The sequence below is a fragment of the Manis javanica genome, chromosome 15 (assembly GCF_040802235.1).
Source record: "Manis javanica isolate MJ-LG chromosome 15, MJ_LKY, whole genome shotgun sequence".
NCBI classification, from domain to species: Eukaryota; Metazoa; Chordata; class Mammalia; order Pholidota; family Manidae; genus Manis; species Manis javanica.
In genome coordinates, this window is record NC_133170.1 from 20,486,908 (window position 1) to 20,498,431 (window position 11,524).

Genomic DNA, 11,524 nt, shown 5'->3' on the forward strand with positions numbered 1-11,524 from the left:
AGCCTCTGCAGTGAGAGCAGCAAAGGAGAATGATTGTCAGAATAGCTCTCGGGTAGCAAATCTACAGGATTTTCTGCAAGGGGACCCTGGGTAGGTGTGCACACCTGGCGTCAAGAGCTTGGGGAGGTGAGAAGTATGAGACAGCAGGAGAGAAAGTCTGAGGCGAGACTGCAGAGGATCTTAAAGGTTTGTATTCTACATTCTACTTCCGAGTCTATGCTCGTGACTCAGGAGCACTTCGCCGCCTCCCCTCCCAGTGTCTCTCCCCTCTCTCCCTCTTTGCAAACCCCAAACAGAACAGCATCATCAAGGTGAAGACGGGAGTGGTTTCCTGTCCCTAGTGAAGACAGAGGGGTGACTGGCTGACAGTGACTGTCGCTCCCTGGGGAAGGGGTTTCCCCTCCCAGGACAAGTTCCCTGTGAATCTGATGAATCTGAAGGAGGGCAAGGGGAGGGACAGATTGGGCTAAGTGGTTTTATTTCTCCTGTTCGCTAGCCAAGCCCCGCATTGCCTGTCCCCTCTGGCGTGGTGCTCCGTCTTTTCCCTGCCTGCCCCTTCCAGCAGGAACTCCATGGGAAGGTCCTTGGTGACAACTGGTGGGCACCAATTAGGTACCAGGAACAGAGGGGAGGAGAGAATGGCTGTTTTCTCTCCCGTTGCCCCACGTCAACTGACCGGAGGCTTTGCCGTGGTAAACATCCTTTGACATGTAAAATAGACTAAGGCCAGGCAGGAGATTCTGGAATCACTCAGTGAAAACTTCCCGTTTACCCCACAGTGATACAGTGAATTATGAAAGAGGGACAGGGGCCAAGGAAATGAAATGTGTATTCTCGTTCTGGATTTAATAATGATAAACAGAACCGCCAAGACCAGGGTTTCTAATTGCCAATCTATGGACCAGTAAAGCAATCTTTTTTCCTGATTCCCATGCACTCTTTTGTCTGTATCTTCTCCAAAATAGTACTTGATGAATAGTCCCTCTGACTCTATCTCCCTCCTCCTCTCCTTAGGGTCTGGAGTAGGGCATATGGCTAATATTTTAGACTGTTGTATAAAATTAAGCTGGAAAACAATAGACTACAGATACTAACAAATATCTAAGTCATGCTCTAGGTTTAATGCCCAGGAGCACAGCCTTAAGGCTGCAGACTCTTGGAACTGCATATATAGGGATGTCCAACTTCCCCCAGAAGCCTCTTCCTGTGGCATTAATATTCTTGTACATTTTGTGAACACCAACCAGTAAACTTTGTCCTGCATGTACCACGGCGCAACACGACACTCTCCTGCTTATGTGAGCACTTAAGGGTCATTGGAAGATTGTGGGTATAAATACAATGCAACACATGGCTGAACTCAGGGAGTTGGTCACTAATTGTTAGAAAGACCTCCTTCATTTACATTTGGCTTCTCCACTCTTGAGTAATGTTACTTTGATCTTCAGCACAGTAATTAAAGCCTCACAGCATGGATGGGTATTTATTTGGTTGAATGCCTTGGATTTTTGCCTTTGAATTTGTATCCTTGACTAACTCTAGGGGTTTTTTCTTTAGAAGTATTTTGTTTCCATAGCAACCACCACTCTATAGGAATCTGGGAACAGACCCAAATAATATTGCACAAATGTAGAATCAATCGTTGTAAAAAGCAGATGCCAGAGTGGACTAAAGATGTGACAGGAATTGGTGTGGGCTGTGTAGAGCAATCTCATCATCAAACTTCAGGTGAAACTTGAATTAAGTTTTCCTTGGCAATGACTTAATTAGACCCTTGTCAAAGTTATTTTATGAGATGTCTTAAACCCCAGCCTCTTCTCAAAATTCATCAACCTGTACACTAAGATTTGTGCATTTTATTGTGTGTACCTCACTATAAAAATGTTCAATGTTACTGAGAATCTAAAATGTTTAAAATTAAAATTAAATGGAAAAATAAAATAAAATTTCTAGTCAATCTTAAAAAAAACGGAAATTGAACTCAGCCTCTTCTCATATCCTGCCTCCTCCTCTCTGCAGGGTTCCTTACCCTCCAGTAGCACCAGAATAAATGCTGCTTCCTCTAAGGTGCTCCCCACTTCCCTCTCCATGTTTGTGCTCACACTGCTCCCACAGCTAAATCTCCTCTGGCCGCCCTTACCCATCCCCTACTCATCCCTCAAGTCTCAGTTCAGATGTCCTTGAATTCTCCCCTGATCCCTTCAGTTACACCGCCTTCCCTACATCACCCCCATAGCATAAGAATTTGTGCACAGCACATATTCAGTCTTGTTAATGTAGATTAGTTTGAACTTTAAAAAAGAAGCGCTATTGAAGAATACCATTTATTGAGCACCCGCCATGTCCCACACACCATGCAAACTCATTACATGAATGACCTCATTTACCCGCACAGCAACCGTATCAGGCAGTCACAGGCACTGCCCTCTCCACCCCATTTACAGATGAACTGGGGCAGCTCTGGGAGGTTCATTGACATCCTCCAGGCTACACAGATGGTACGTGACAGAATTTGAACTCAGGCAGGTTCTAACTCCAAAACCAAATATTACTAACACTGTTCAATGTCTGGTTTCCATGTCTGGCAAGAAAGGAAATGAGGCAGAATGTGACTCTACAAGTGAGCACGCTGGGTGGATGCCCCCTCCTCCGTCTATAATTTATGCTGAGGCTCAGCCAAAGTAGCAATGATACAATCCCTGTGTCTCTAGGGTATATGCCGCTGCCTGGAATTTAGATGAACAAAATCCAAGAACTTAAAACTCAGCAACAGCACGGATACCCAGCAGCAACCTGGTAGTCACCTGTCGAGGCGGAAGCCCTCTCTGCCTGCTCTCCCGTTACAGATTAAAACTCAGCTGTAAGAAGTTCTTATGCCACCAGTACAACCCAGGACGACTGCCTCTCCTTGAATAATGTCTATGATGTACTTTGGAACATGTAAGGCATATTTGTAAACATGTTGTCTCCACTCCCACTTTAGAGTCCTTCCCAGGGCTGCCAGACTGTGGACATGTGCCGGATGTCTGCCATGTGAGCAAAACGTGCTTTTTAAAGAAGGGTAGGGTGGGGGATGATGGCAGACTAACCTAGAGGCAGAGCCCAGCAGGGCCTCGACCATTCTAAGAACCAAGAGGAAACTTCAGCACCTGAATGTGTCCACAAGGGCTCTGTGGAAGAAGAAGAGTTATTTGAGTCCATTCAATTCTCAGGATGAGAGGCTCAGGGGTCATTGGAGAATACCGTCCTTGACTCCTTCCCTCTGTCTAAGGATGAGATGTCCCACCTTCCATCCAAGGCCAATCCTGACCCCTGTGCTGGAGGCCAGGTCTCTCACTTCCTTAGGAATTCTGGTCCATTTTACTCTCTCCTTGTGATTTCAATCTCTCCCTCTTCCTTGGTTTTTAACCTGTCAACACATACCATGATCGCATTCTCCAGTTAAAACAAAAACAGTTCCCCTCCATCCTATCTTGCTTTCTAGGTACCACCTCATTCTCTCATTCCCTCCACAAATGGCCTTGCAAATTAATTTACACACACACAGTGTTCATTCCCTTTCCTCTCATTCACTCCCTTCACAGACACTTGCTGTCTCTGAAATTGATCTTCACTCGCAAAGTCCAGCAGGTGCATTTTGCTCCCTATCAGGCTGCTGGCTCTTCTGTACCTTTGGACATTGAGATCTCTCCTCCTTTGGCACCCATGCCTGTCATTCTCCAGGTGTACCGACCTCAGACTAACCCCCTGCTTCCTTCATAGGTTTCTCTCTCCCTGCCCAGCCCTCAGATGTTGGTGTTCTCTGGGGGAATAGATTCTAAATCTTACTGCCTCTGTACTTGACCCCGCACACTCTCCAAGATCTGACGATGCAGATCAAGCCCATGGGCTCTGTGACCATACATGTTCTGGTGACTCCCAATTACCCATTTCCAGCCCACCTGCCTTCCTGATTCATTTTTTTATGTATCTCAACCTTTTCAAAGTGTGACCCTTAGACGTACAGGAGTAAGAAATGAGATACACGGAACAGTCCCTCTCTTACTGACACAAAGATATAAAAACTTTGAAATAATTGCTTGTAAAGGCTCATAGAGAAGTGGTAAGACCCACCCTCTTTTGGGGGTCTCTTTCTGGTAAGAAGGGCATAGCCTATTAATTTATTCTTCAAATTACCCATACCTCAAGAGTGCATACATCTCAAGTATTTGTCAACATATCTCACCAATTAGATGTGGTTGTCTTGAGTGCTGATATTTAGTATTATTCATTTTTGTACTCTCAGCTCCCAGCAGAATAGCAGTGTATAGCAAAAATTCAGTGTATGAATGTGGTACGAATCAGTGAATGAATGACTGTATTTCCAATTCATGCAACTGCTGAAAGAAGGCTGGGAATGAGGATGGAGGGTGGTAGCCTGTCTGCCTATGGGCCATCCAGCTTGGCATATGTCCATGATGCCAAGAGGAACCTACATAAAGACAAGTGTAAAAAGGCAGGAATAAATCTATAAGCTCCCAGTGCATATATCCACTGACCTACTTACATAACCACACAAGTAATTCACAGTTATCTCAGATTTGACATGTCCAAACTGAACATTTGGTTCAGACTCTTCCATCCCCCAAACCTTTCTTTTCTCAATCTTTCTCACCTCTCTAAGTAGCACCAACCATTCACTTACTTGCTCAAGTCAAAAACCTGGGAATCATCCTGAGAAGAGACAAATCTTCCTTAGTTGTTGGATGGTCCTCTGGCAGCTTATGCAATTATCATCTGAGACAGAATATTCCTCTTGCCAACAAGGCTGTTCCCCCCTTGGGAAGCCGCCATTTCAACTTGATCAGTTGGCTAGTTATTTCCTGTCTCCTCTTCTACAGAAAACAGAGGACGAAATGGGAAAAGTGGGGATCCTATTTCAGAGCACAAGTCCACAGCTATGCCTGGCCAAGAGGAAGAGTTTGGAAGAATGCATACAATTTGCCGACTGTCTGCCTCCAACTCTTCCCTATTGACTATGCTTTAACCTGTGCTTCCTGCTAGTGGTATTTGGCTCCACTTTCTGGCTTAACACATTCCTGAGGACTTCTCATCATTCATTTCACAGATATTTATTGGGTCCCCCACCCCCATATGCCAAGCACTGTTCCAGAAAACTAGATTTATCAGTGAACAAAACAGGCAAAAGCCCTTGCCCTTGTGGAGTAGGGGATATAGGTCAAAAACAATAGGCATATTTGAGCAACTAGAAGGATGGATTTAGCATAAACTGAGACAGTTTGAAGGCTGCTGATGGAGCAGGTTTGGAGGTACCAGGAGCCCAGTTTTCCTTCCTTCTCTGTCTCCCAACCACCAACAATACAGAGATTCCACATGCAAAGTGCCTTTTGAATCTTAGCAGCTCTTTACATCACCCCCACCACCCAGCCCTAGGAAACTAATAGCCGCCATGACACCTCACCTGCACTCTTGACATGGCCTCCTGTTTCCTATCCAATCCTCTCTAATTCATTCTCAAATGCCCCATGTTCCTTAGGAGGTTAGACAGTCTGAAGCCACATTGATCTTTTCAATATAAGCTGGATCCAATGAAATCAAATTGGTAATCAAAAACTACCTAAAAACAAAACTCCTGGTCCAGATGCCTTCACAGCTGAATTTTATCAAACATTTAATGAGCCAATACCCATCCTTCTTAAAGTATTCCAAAAACTAGAAGAGGAGGGAATACTTCCAAACTCATTCTATGAGCTAGCATCACTCTAATATCAAAACCAGACAAAGAAACCACAAACAAATAAAATTATAGACCAATATCCCTAATGAACATGGATGTAAAAATCCTCAACAAAATATTAGCAAACCAAACTAAAAAATATATCAACAAGATCATCCATCATGACCAAGTGGGATTTATTCCAGGGATGCAAGGATGGTACAATATTATAAATCCATCAATATCATATACCACATTAAAAAAGAAGGATAAAAACCACGTGATCAACTAAATAGATGCTGAAAAAACATTTGACAAAATTCAACATTCATTCACGATAAAAACTCTTAACAAAATGGGTATAGAGGGTATGTACTTCAACGTAATAAAGGTCATATGTGACAAACCCAAGCCAACCAACATCATACTTAACAGCTAGAAGCTGAAACATTTTCCTCTAAGATTGAAAATAACACAAGTATGCCCACTCTCACCACTTTTATTCAACATAGTACTGAGATCCTAACCATGGCAATCAGACAATACAAAGAGATGAAAGGCATCCAAATTGGTAAGGAAGAAGTTAAACTCTAACTATTTGCATATGATATGATATTATACATAGAAAACCCTAAAGACTCCACCAAAAAACTATTAGAACTAATAATTGAATTCAGCAAAGTTGCAGGATACAAAATTAATACATAGAAATCTGATGTATTTCTATATACTAACAACAAACTAGCAGAAAGAGAAATCAGGAAAACAACTTGATTTACAATTGCATCAAAAAGAATAAAATACCTAGGAATAAATCTAACTGAGGAGGTGAAAGACCTTTACTCTGAAAACTACAAGACACTCATGAGAGAAATTAAAGAAAACACCAATAAATGGAAATCTATCCCATGTTCATGGATAGGAAAAATTAATATTGTCAAAATGGCCATCCTGCCCAAAGCAATTTACAGATTTAATGCAATCCCTTTCAAAATACCAAGAGCATTTTTCAATGAACTAGAACAAATACATAGTTCTAAATTCATAGGCAACCACAAAAGACCCCAAATAGCTAAAGCAATCCTGAGAAAGAAAAACAAAGCTGAGATTACACTCTCTGATTCAAGCTCTACTACAAAGCCACAGTAATCAAAACAATGTGGTCCTCGCACAAGAACAGACCCATAGATCAATGGAACAGAATAGAGAGCCCAAATATAAACCCAGTATATATGGTTAGTTAATATACTGTAAAGTAGCTGTGAATATACAATGGGGAAAAGGCAGCCTCTTCAACAGTGTGGTCACTGTCCATCAGTGTAGTAAGATGTTACAGAATCATTAACTGTATTCTCCATGCTCTAATACTGTCCCCATGACCTAGCTATATTGTGATTGTGAATTATTGTGCCTCTTAATACCCTTCTCTCTCCTCCCTCCCCACCTGGCACCTTCCCCAACCACCTCCTCTTTAGTAACCACTAGTTCCTTTTTAGTGTCTATGAGTCTACTGTGTTTTGTTCCCTCTGTTTTGCTTTGTTTTTATACTCTACAAATAAATGAAATCATTTGATACTTGTCTTTCTCCACGTAGCTTATTTCACTGAACATAATACCCTCCAGATCCATCCATGTTGTTACAAATGGGAAGATTTATTTTCTTTTTAGGGCTGAATAGTATTCCATTGTGTATATGTACCACCTCTTCTTTATCCATTCATATGTTGATGGACACTTAGGTTGCTTACCTATCTTGGCCATTGTAAATAGTGCACTGATAAACATAGGAGTGCATTTGTCTATTTGAATGAGGGATCTTTTTTGGGGAGGGGGTAAATTCCTAGAAGTGGAATTCCTGGGTCAAATGGTATTTCTATTTTTAGTTTTTTGAGGAACCTCCATATTGCTTTCCACAACAGTTGCACCAACTTACATTCCTACCAACAGTGTAGAAGGGTTCTTATTTCTCCACATCCTTGCCAGCATTTGTTATTTCTTGTCTTTTAGATAGTAGCCATCCTAACTGGTGCTAGGTAATATCCCATGGTGGTTTTAACTTGCATTTCCCTGATGATTAGTGATATGGAGTATCTTTTCATGTGCCTGATGGCCATCTCTTTTCTTATTTGTAGAAGTGTCTGTTCAAGACCTCTGCCCATTTTTTAATCAGGTTACTTGTTTTCTGGGTGTTCAGGCATATATGTTCATTATATATTTTGGATGTTAACCCCTTATTGGATAAATCATTTACAAATATATTCTCTCATACTGTAGAATGCCTTTTTGTTCTACTGTGGTGTCCTTTGCTGAACAAAAGTTTTTTAGTTTGATGTAGTCCCACCTGTTCATTTTTTATTTTGTTTCCCTTGTCCAAGGAGATGTGTTCAGGAAAGAGCTGCTCATGTTTATATTCAACAGATTTTTGCCTATGTTTTCTTCTAAGAATTTTATGGTTTCATGACTTACATTCAGGTCTTCGATCCATTTCGAGATTACTTTTGTGTATGGGGTTAGACAATAATCCAGTTTTATTCTGTTACATGTAGTTGTCCAGTATTCCCAATACCTTTGGGAACACCAGTAACCACGCTGATGGACAGTGGCCACACTGGACGGGGTGAGGACTTGATAATATGAATGTTGAACCACTGTGTTGTGTATTTGAAACCAACATAAGACTATATATCAATGATACATGCTTTTACAATTTTTTTATTAAGGTATTATTGGTTATACTCTTATGAAGGTTTCACATGAAAAACAATGTGGTTATTACATTCACCCATATCATCGAGTCCCCCCCATACCCCATTGCAGTCACTGTCCAGCAGTGTAGTAACATGCCACAGAGTCACTACTTGTCTTCTCTGTGCTACACTGTCTTCCCCATGATCCGCCCCTACACATCATGGGTACTAATAACAATACCCCTCAATCCCCTTCTCCCTCCCTCCCCACCCGCACTCCCCCAGCCCTCCCCTTTGGTAATCACTAGTCCCTTCTTGGAGTTTGTGAGTCGGCTGCTGTTTTGTTCCTTCAGTTTTGCTTCATTGTTATACTCCACAAATGAGAGAAATCATTTGGTACTTGTCTTTCTCTGCCTGGCTTATTTCACTAAGCGTAATACCCTCTGGCTCCATCCATTTTGTTGCAAATGGTAGGATTTGTTTCTTCCTTATGGCTGAACTGCATTCCATGTGTATATGTACCACTTCTTCTTTATCCATTTATCTACTGATGGACACTTAGGTTGCTTCCTTATCTTGGCTATTGTAAATAGTGCTGCGATAAACATAGGGATACATGTGTCTTTTTGAATCTGAGAACTTGTATTATCTGGGTAAATTCCTAGGAGTGGAATTCCCGGGTCAAATGGTATTTCTATTTTTAGTTTTTTGAGGAACCTCCATATTGCTTTCCACAATGGTTGAACTAGCTTACATTCCCACCAGCAGTGTAGGAGGGTTTCCCTTTCTCTGCATCCTCACCAGCATTTGTTGTCCTTACTCTTTTTGATGTTGGCAATCCTAACTGGTGTGAGGTGATATCTCATTGTGGTTTTAATTTGCATTTCCCTGATAAGTAGCAATATGGAGCATCTTTTCATGTGCCTGAATTTCTTCTTTGGAGAATTGTCTGTTCATATCCTCTGCCCATTTTTTAATCAGGTTATTTCCTTTTTTGTTGTTGAGGCATGTGAGTTCTTTATATATTTTGGATGTTAACCCCTTGTTGGATATGTCATTTAAAAATACATTCTCCCGTACTGTAGGATGCCTTTTTGTTCTGCTGATGGTGTCCTTTGCTGTACAGAAGCTTTTTAGCTTGACGTAGTCTTGTTCATTTTTGCTTTTGTTTCCCTTGCCTGAGAAGATGTGTTCAGGAAAAAGTGGCTCATGTTTATATTCAGGAGATTTTTGCCTATGTTTTCTTCTAAGAGTTTTATGTTTTCATGACTTACATTTGTATCTTTGTGTATATCAATGATACTTTAATAAAACATAAATAAAATAAAATATATGCTGGATCGTGTCACATCCCTGCCTAATGCCGTTTAGTGGCTTTCTGTTGCCTGAGACTCCATTCCCTGGGTCTTGAGTACCTGTACCATCCGATGCTCACTTCCTACTCTACTCTCGTGTTTTACTGCAGACAGTGACTTCACCATCTTTCAAGTCCTCAGACACACCATATTCATTGGCACCTTTGGGGTCCTGCTCATTTGACCTCTCTGCCAGGGAAGCTCTTTCTCCTTCACTGCATGGGCGACTGGCTCTTTCCCATCCTCCAGGTCCCTGCTTTCTCAGAGAGGCACGCCCACTCCATTCTTCTCCATCACAGCATCTTATACAATATTTTCCACCACACTGGCAAGAATATATATATATTGTTTCTTGGTCGAGGGCAAGAAACATGTCTGTTTTGTTCATCACTGTATCTATAGCATTTAGCACAAGAAATAATTGCAGATGCTCCATAACAATGTGTTGGATAAGTGAATAAATGAGTTATATTAAATGTAATGCAATACAAAGCTTAAATACAATAAATAAAGTTACTCTCAGAATAACATCCATAATCCTTAAAATACAAGGCCCTGGGTCCCGTCTCTCTCGCCCATTCATGCCGCACAGCATTCACCTGCTTGCCATTCCTGGCCTTGACCATCATGTAGTCTTATTCCTCTGTCTGGAACACTTACCTCTGATTTCACATATCTTAATTCAGTTAGACATCTCTTTGTCTGAAAGGCCTACCCTCACCTCCTCTCTGGAGTACCCACAAAGTGTTTACTAAATACCTACTGATGTTTTCATAACCTGCTCACACTCCAGCCACCCCACTCTGAAAGCAACTGGAATACTTGAATAATGAGCTAGGTTTTGGTAGCTGTGATAGCTCCAAACAGAAGCTCGGTAGCTGGCACAAAATACATGCTCCAAAAGAGTCATTAGAAGAACGAACAGGCGAATGAATGTACTCTAGAGAAAGGCTCCAAAAGTAAATAAATGGGCTACTTTAATATGAAGGCCTAACATTTGAATTTAACATAGTAGTTTGCATGTTGATAATTAAGGTATAAAATATTTTTAAATCATTCATATTTCTAGGTTAAACAGTGATATATCATCTTTGGTATGCTTTATACCACCACTTTGCTCTCAAAATTCTTTAACTCAGCCCAGACCAAATTATAACAAAAACCAATGGTATGTTGCCTTTATGTAAATATACCCACAGGCAAGAGGAAACATTTATTTAAATTCAGAGTTCAAGAATTTAAATAAAATTTCAAGAAACTTGCCCAGGAGGAGAGAACTAGTTCATAGCTGATATCCAAACCCAAGTCAGAGTCCAGACCAGTGCTCTTTCGATGAAATTCGTATTTTTTAAACTTTTTATTACCCTAGCAACAGTCAGAAATGCATTTTATATTTCAACCTAGTACAAGCATACACATACATACACACACACACACACACACACACACACACACACAGTTGGTACAAATGTTTTCTGAAATGATATTACCCATTACTACCAATAGTAAAATTAAAGCATAGCAAAATAAACATTGCATATTATTTTATTGATATTAATATAGAATATAAAAATCTAAAATAAACAGTACAGAAACAAAAATTTAGACATAATCTTTGTTTACTGAACTTTAATGACCTTTATTTGGTGCTCTTACCTGTTTATAAACCCATGCCAGTGGAGTGCACGAGCACAAAGCAATACGTACATCCAGTGCACCACTGAACCTGGTTCTTTCCCTTTTTAAGTCCAATAAAAGTTGAAAAC